The sequence below is a fragment of the Lepisma saccharinum genome, chromosome 13 (assembly GCF_977018435.1).
Source record: "Lepisma saccharinum chromosome 13, izLepSacc3.1, whole genome shotgun sequence".
Taxonomy (NCBI): domain Eukaryota; kingdom Metazoa; phylum Arthropoda; class Insecta; order Zygentoma; family Lepismatidae; genus Lepisma; species Lepisma saccharinum.
This window is the reverse complement of record NC_139241.1, coordinates 70742989-70749362: the sequence shown is the minus strand read 5'-3', so window position 1 is coordinate 70749362 and position 6374 is coordinate 70742989.

The window sequence follows — 6374 nt, the reverse complement described above, 5'->3', positions numbered from 1 at the left end:
GGAACCTGCTGAACTCTAGGTCAGAGCTGGACAGATGGGCCAGACTTCCAGGCGCCACGCATCTGTATTTTCGAACATTCCTGCGATCTTATCTCTCAAGGTGGTGTATTTATCGATGAAAGAGCTTGACCTGCCATACACATTGGCAAAGACTGCAAGTCCAGCAGTCATTTCGGGCTGCTCCCCCCCTCCTCACCTGCGAGTTTTCAGCAGCTCTTACGACAAGGAAACAAGTCAAGGTCGATTTAAAATAACATCCAAGCACATTCCATCTTCTCTTCTCGCGTATCCAAGAGAAAGCATGGCAAAACAAGCCTGGCACGTTGGGTAGCGGCGGTCGGGTGGGGGGGAAACATTGGTGCTCTTGAGGGGGGGGGCAGAGGTCAAGTGCTATTGGATATCACTCAAGCATGGTGTGGTGGTGTCTATTTTTAGTTCAGACCCAATTGTGAGCGGTAGAGCGCTCGTGAAGGGAATGATTTGGGGGGGGGGGGGAAACGCATTTTTCGGCCGATTTCCTTCAATTTTTCAACTTTTTTTTCCAAAATTTTCAACTTTTTTCTAAATTTTTCACGGTTCCCGGGAAAAGGGTCGTTACTTCGAGGGGGTCGTTATACCCGGGGTCGTAGAATCGAGAGTTGACTGTATGTAATTTTTGCTTTATTTTTCAAAACATTGGTTCACTATGAGAGACTGTCACTGTTTGTCTGTTTTCAATTCTAGATCATTGTGTGGAACAGCAGTATTATATTTGTTGTTGTTAGTGACACCAAGTAAATAGCCTGTGTGGTATTAATTTTATTTGGGTGATTTTACATAAGGGTTTCTAACTGTTTTAGTTTTCAATTTTTCAATGATGATTATTTTCGCCAGTCTTGCTTCTGAATGGAGATTGAAGAAAGTAAACCAACACCTGAGAAACTTACTTATTTGCAGAGACTGCTGTAGATGCAATGTTTTGAGGTATTGTTGGTAAATTTTTGTTTTTGTTCCCTCAGGTTTTCTATGAGAGTGTGAACGTGGTGACCAAGGAAGGCAAAGCCACAGGAGATTAGAATGATTTGATGATGGCTGGCTGTCTTTAGTATTAACAAAATAGCATGGTAAGTGATTTGTGGTTTACTCTTTTGAATCAACATTTATAAATAAGCAAGGATCATTAAAGTCTTGAATTTGCTTCATAACATCATTAGATCTTGCTTCAAAAAGATCCAAATTTGTAATTTTGGCTATATTTTTAAAAACATTGGTTCACTTTGAGAGACTATGACCATTGCTGGTGTTTTCAATTCTAGAGCATTCTGAAAAGCGGCAGTATGATTTGTGTTGGTGTTGGTGACAGCCACTAAATGGTTTGTGTGGTATTAACTCTTTTGCTGCGGAATTCTCTGGCACACAATATCCCTTGGCTGCGTAATTAAATTTGAAAATATATATTTTTTATAAAAAAATAGTTTTCACAATTACACTGCATTATGTATGAGAGAAAACTTACAAAAGTCATTCCTTGCAGTGGAAAACCATTCTGTAGTCCGTGGTGGTATGATAATTTGAAAAATTTTGAAATTCCCGCACCTAGATCAATGCTGTTTTGCACTCTGCTCCATGATGTTAAGGGGGGTGGTACAAATTCTTCATCAGACACTACAAAATCACTGTCACCACTTGAAGTCTCATTAAACTGTCCTTATTTTCGTCACAACTTAATTCACCTTCTGATTCTGAGTCTGCAAATAACAGTTGAGTAACATCATTATCAGACAAGTGTTGACGACTTGAGGAAGCCATGTTGTTTACATTCGAACATGCATTTGAAACTGACATGTCAGAGCACTCAATGCTCGTATGTCAAAGAATTCTAAACGGAGGCGTATTTAGCGACATGATATAGATAAAAACAAAATTACAAGTTCAAATAGTTCAAAATGCTATCAGCAGATGTCAGAAGGCTACTAAAAGCGACGTACTTCAGAAATGCAACGCCCACAGCGAGTGGAAGTATGAACTCGGAATAATGTGACTTCCGCGGAGCAAGGCACCTGGCGTGCTGTGCATAAAAGCGACGACCGCAGCGAAAGAGTTAATTTAATTTGGCTGGCTTTACATAATGGTTGCTAAATGATTTAGTTTTCAATTTTTCAATGATGATTATTTTCGCCAGTCTTGCTTCTGAATGGAGATTGAAGAAGGTAAACCAACATCTGAGAAACTAACTTTGTTGGACAGACTGCTGTAGATGCAATGTTTTGAAGGAGTGTTGGTAAAAATTTGTTTTTGTTCCCTCAGGTTTTCTATGTGAGTGTGAACGTGATAACCAAAGAAGGCAAAAGAGCAGGAAAATTATCAGATGATGGCTGTCTGTCTTTGGTGTTCACAATATGACATGGTAAGTGATTTGTGCTTTACTCTTTTGAATCAACATTTATAAACAAGCAAGAATCCTTAAAGTCTTGAATTTGCTTCATAATGTTATTTGATCTTGATTCCAACAATTCCAAATTTGTAATTTTTACTTTATTTTTTCAAGACATTGGTTTCAATTTTTCAATGATGATTATTTTTGCCAGTCTTGCTTCTGAATGAAGATTGAAGAAAGTAAACCAACATCTGAGAAACTTATTTGTTGCACAGACTGCTGTAGATGCAATGTTTTGAAGGATTGTTGGTAAATATTTGTTTTTGTTCCCTCGGGTTTTCTATGCAAGTGTGAACGTGATAACCAAAGAAGGCAAAACAGCAGGAGTATATCAGATGATGGCAGGCTGTCCTCGGTGTTCAAAAAATGGCATGGTAAGTGATATGTGGTTTACTCTTTTGAATCAACATTTAGAAACTAACAACGATCATTAAATTTGCATCATAACATTATTTGATCTTGATTTAAGAAAATCCAAATTTGTAATTTTTGCTTTATTTTTCAAAACATTGTTTCACTATGAGAGACTGTCACTGTTTGTCTGTTTTCAATTCTAGAGCATTGTGTGGAACAACAGTATTATTTGTGTTGTTAGTGACAGCAAGTAAATAACCTGTGGGGTATTAATTTTATTTGGGTGATTTTACATAAGGGTTTCTGTTTTAGTTTTCAATTTTTCAATGATGATTATTTTCGCTAGTCTTGCTTCTGAATGGAGATTGAAGAAAGTAAACCAACAGCTGAGAAACTTACTTATTTGCAGAGACTGCTGTAGATGCAATGTTTTGAGGTATTGTTGGTAAATTTTTGTTTTTGTTCCCTCAGGTTTTCTATGAGAGTGTGAACGTGGTGACCAAGAAAGGCAAAGCCACAGGAGATTAGAATGATTTGATGATGGCTGGCTGTCTTTAGTATTAACAAAATAGCATGGTAAGTGATTTGTGGTTTACTCTTTTGAATCAACATTTATAAATAAGCAAGGATCATTAAAGTCTTGAATTTGCTTCATAACATCATTAGATCTTGCTTCAAAAAGATCCAAATTTGTAATTTTGGCTATATTTTTAAAAACATTGGTTCACTTTGAGAGACTATGACCATTGCTGGTGTTTTCAATTCTAGAGCATTCTGAAAAGCGGCAGTATGATTTGTGTTGGTGTTGGTGACAGCCACTAAATGGTTTGTGTGGTATTAACTCTTTTGCTGCGGAATTCTCTGGCACACAATATCCCTTGGCTGCGTAATTAAATTTGAAAATTTATTTTTTTTTATAAAAAAATAGTTTTCACAATTACACTGCATTATGTATGAGAGAAAACTTACAAAAGTCATTCCTTGCAGTGGAAAACCATTCTGTAGTCCGTGGTGGTATGATAATTTGAAAAATTTTGAAATTCCCGCACCTAGATCAATGCTGTTTTGCACTCTGCTCCATGATGTTAAGGGGGGTGGTACAAATTCTTCATCAGACACTACAAAATCACTGTCACCACTTGAAGTCTCATTAAACTGTCCTTATTTTCGTCACAACTTAATTCACCTTCTGATTCTGAGTCTGCAAATAACAGTTGAGTAACATCATTATCAGACAAGTGTTGACGACTTGAGGAAGCCATGTTGTTTACATTCGAACATGCATTTGAAACTGACATGTCAGAGCACTCAACGCTCGTATGTCAAAGAATTCTAAACGGAGGCATATTTAGCGACATGATATAGATAAAAACAAAATTACAAGTTCAAATAGTTCAAAATGCTATCAGCAGATGTCAGAAGGCTACTAAAAGCGACGTACTTCAGAAATGCAACGCCCACAGCGAGTGGAAGTATGAACTCGGAATAATGTGACTTCCGCGGAGCAAGGCACCTGGCGTGCTGTGCATAAAAGCGACGACCGCAGCGAAAGAGTTAATTTAATTTGGGTGGCTTTACATAATGGTTGCTAAATGATTTAGTTTTCAATTTTTCAATGATGATTATTTTCGCCAGTCTTGCTTCTGAATGGAGATTGAAGAAGGTAAACCAACATCTGAGAAACTAACTTTGTTGGACAGACTGCTGTAGATGCAATGTTTTGAAGGAGTGTTGGTAAACATTTGTTTTTGTTCCCTCAGGTTTTCTATGTGAGTGTGAACGTGATAACCAAAGAAGGCAAAAGAGCAGGAAAATTATCAGATGATGGCTGTCTGTCTTTGGTGTTCACAATATTACATGGTAAGTGATTTGTGGTTTACTCTTTTGAATCAACATTTATAAATAAGCAAGGATCATTAAAGTCTTGAATTTGCTTCATAACATCATTAGATCTTGCTTCAAAAAGATCCAAATTTGTAATTTTGGCTATATTTTTAAAAACATTGGTTCACTTTGAGAGACTATGACCATTGCTGGTGTTTTCAATTCTAGAGCATTCTGAAAAGCGGCAGTATGATTTGTGTTGGTGTTGGTGACAGCCACTAAATGGTTTGTGTGGTATTAACTCTTTTGCTGCGGAATTCTCTGGCACACAATATCCCTTGGCTGCGTAATTAAATTTGAAAATTTATTTTTTTTTATAAAAAAATAGTTTTCACAATTACACTGCATTATGTATGAGAGAAAACTTACAAAAGTCATTCCTTGCAGTGGAAAACCATTCTGTAGTCCGTGGTGGTATGATAATTTGAAAAATTTTGAAATTCCCGCACCTAGATCAATGCTGTTTTGCACTCTGCTCCATGATGTTAAGGGGGGTGGTACAAATTCTTCATCAGACACTACAAAATCACTGTCACCACTTGAAGTCTCATTAAACTGTCCTTATTTTCGTCACAACTTAATTCACCTTCTGATTCTGAGTCTGCAAATAACAGTTGAGTAACATCATTATCAGACAAGTGTTGACGACTTGAGGAAGCCATGTTGTTTACATTCGAACATGCATTTGAAACTGACATGTCAGAGCACTCAACGCTCGTATGTCAAAGAATTCTAAACGGAGGCATATTTAGCGACATGATATAGATAAAAACAAAATTACAAGTTCAAATAGTTCAAAATGCTATCAGCAGATGTCAGAAGGCTACTAAAAGCGACGTACTTCAGAAATGCAACGCCCACAGCGAGTGGAAGTATGAACTCGGAATAATGTGACTTCCGCGGAGCAAGGCACCTGGCGTGCTGTGCATAAAAGCGACGACCGCAGCGAAAGAGTTAATTTAATTTGGGTGGCTTTACATAATGGTTGCTAAATGATTTAGTTTTCAATTTTTCAATGAAGATTATTTTCGCCAGTCTTGCTTCTGAATGGAGATTGAAGAAGGTAAACCAACATCTGAGAAACTAACTTTGTTGGACAGACTGCTGTAGATGCAATGTTTTGAAGGAGTGTTGGTAAACATTTGTTTTTGTTCCCTCAGGTTTTCTATGTGAGTGTGAACGTGATAACCAAAGAAGGCAAAAGAGCAGGAAAATTATCAGATGATGGCTGTCTGTCTTTGGTGTTCACAATATTACATGGTAAGTGATTTGTGCTTTACTCTTTTGAATCAACATTTATAAACAAGCAAGAATCCTTAAAGTCTTGAATTTGCTTCATAATGTTATTTGATCTTGATTCCAACAATTCCAAATTTGTAATTTTTACTTTATTTTTTCAAGACATTGGTTTCAATTTTTCAATGATGATTATTTTTGCCAGTCTTGCTTCTGAATGAAGATTGAAGAAAGTAAACCAACATCTGAGAAACTTATTTGTTGCACAGACTGCTGTAGATGCAATGTTTTGAAGGATTGTTGGTAAATATTTGTTTTTGTTCCCTCCGGTTTTCTATGCAAGTGTGAACGTGATAACCAAAGAAGGCAAAACAGCAGGAGTATATCAGATGATGGCAGGCTGTCCTCGGTGTTCAAAAAATGGCATGGTAAGTGATATGTGGTTTACTCTTTTGAATCAACATTTATAAACTAACAACGATCA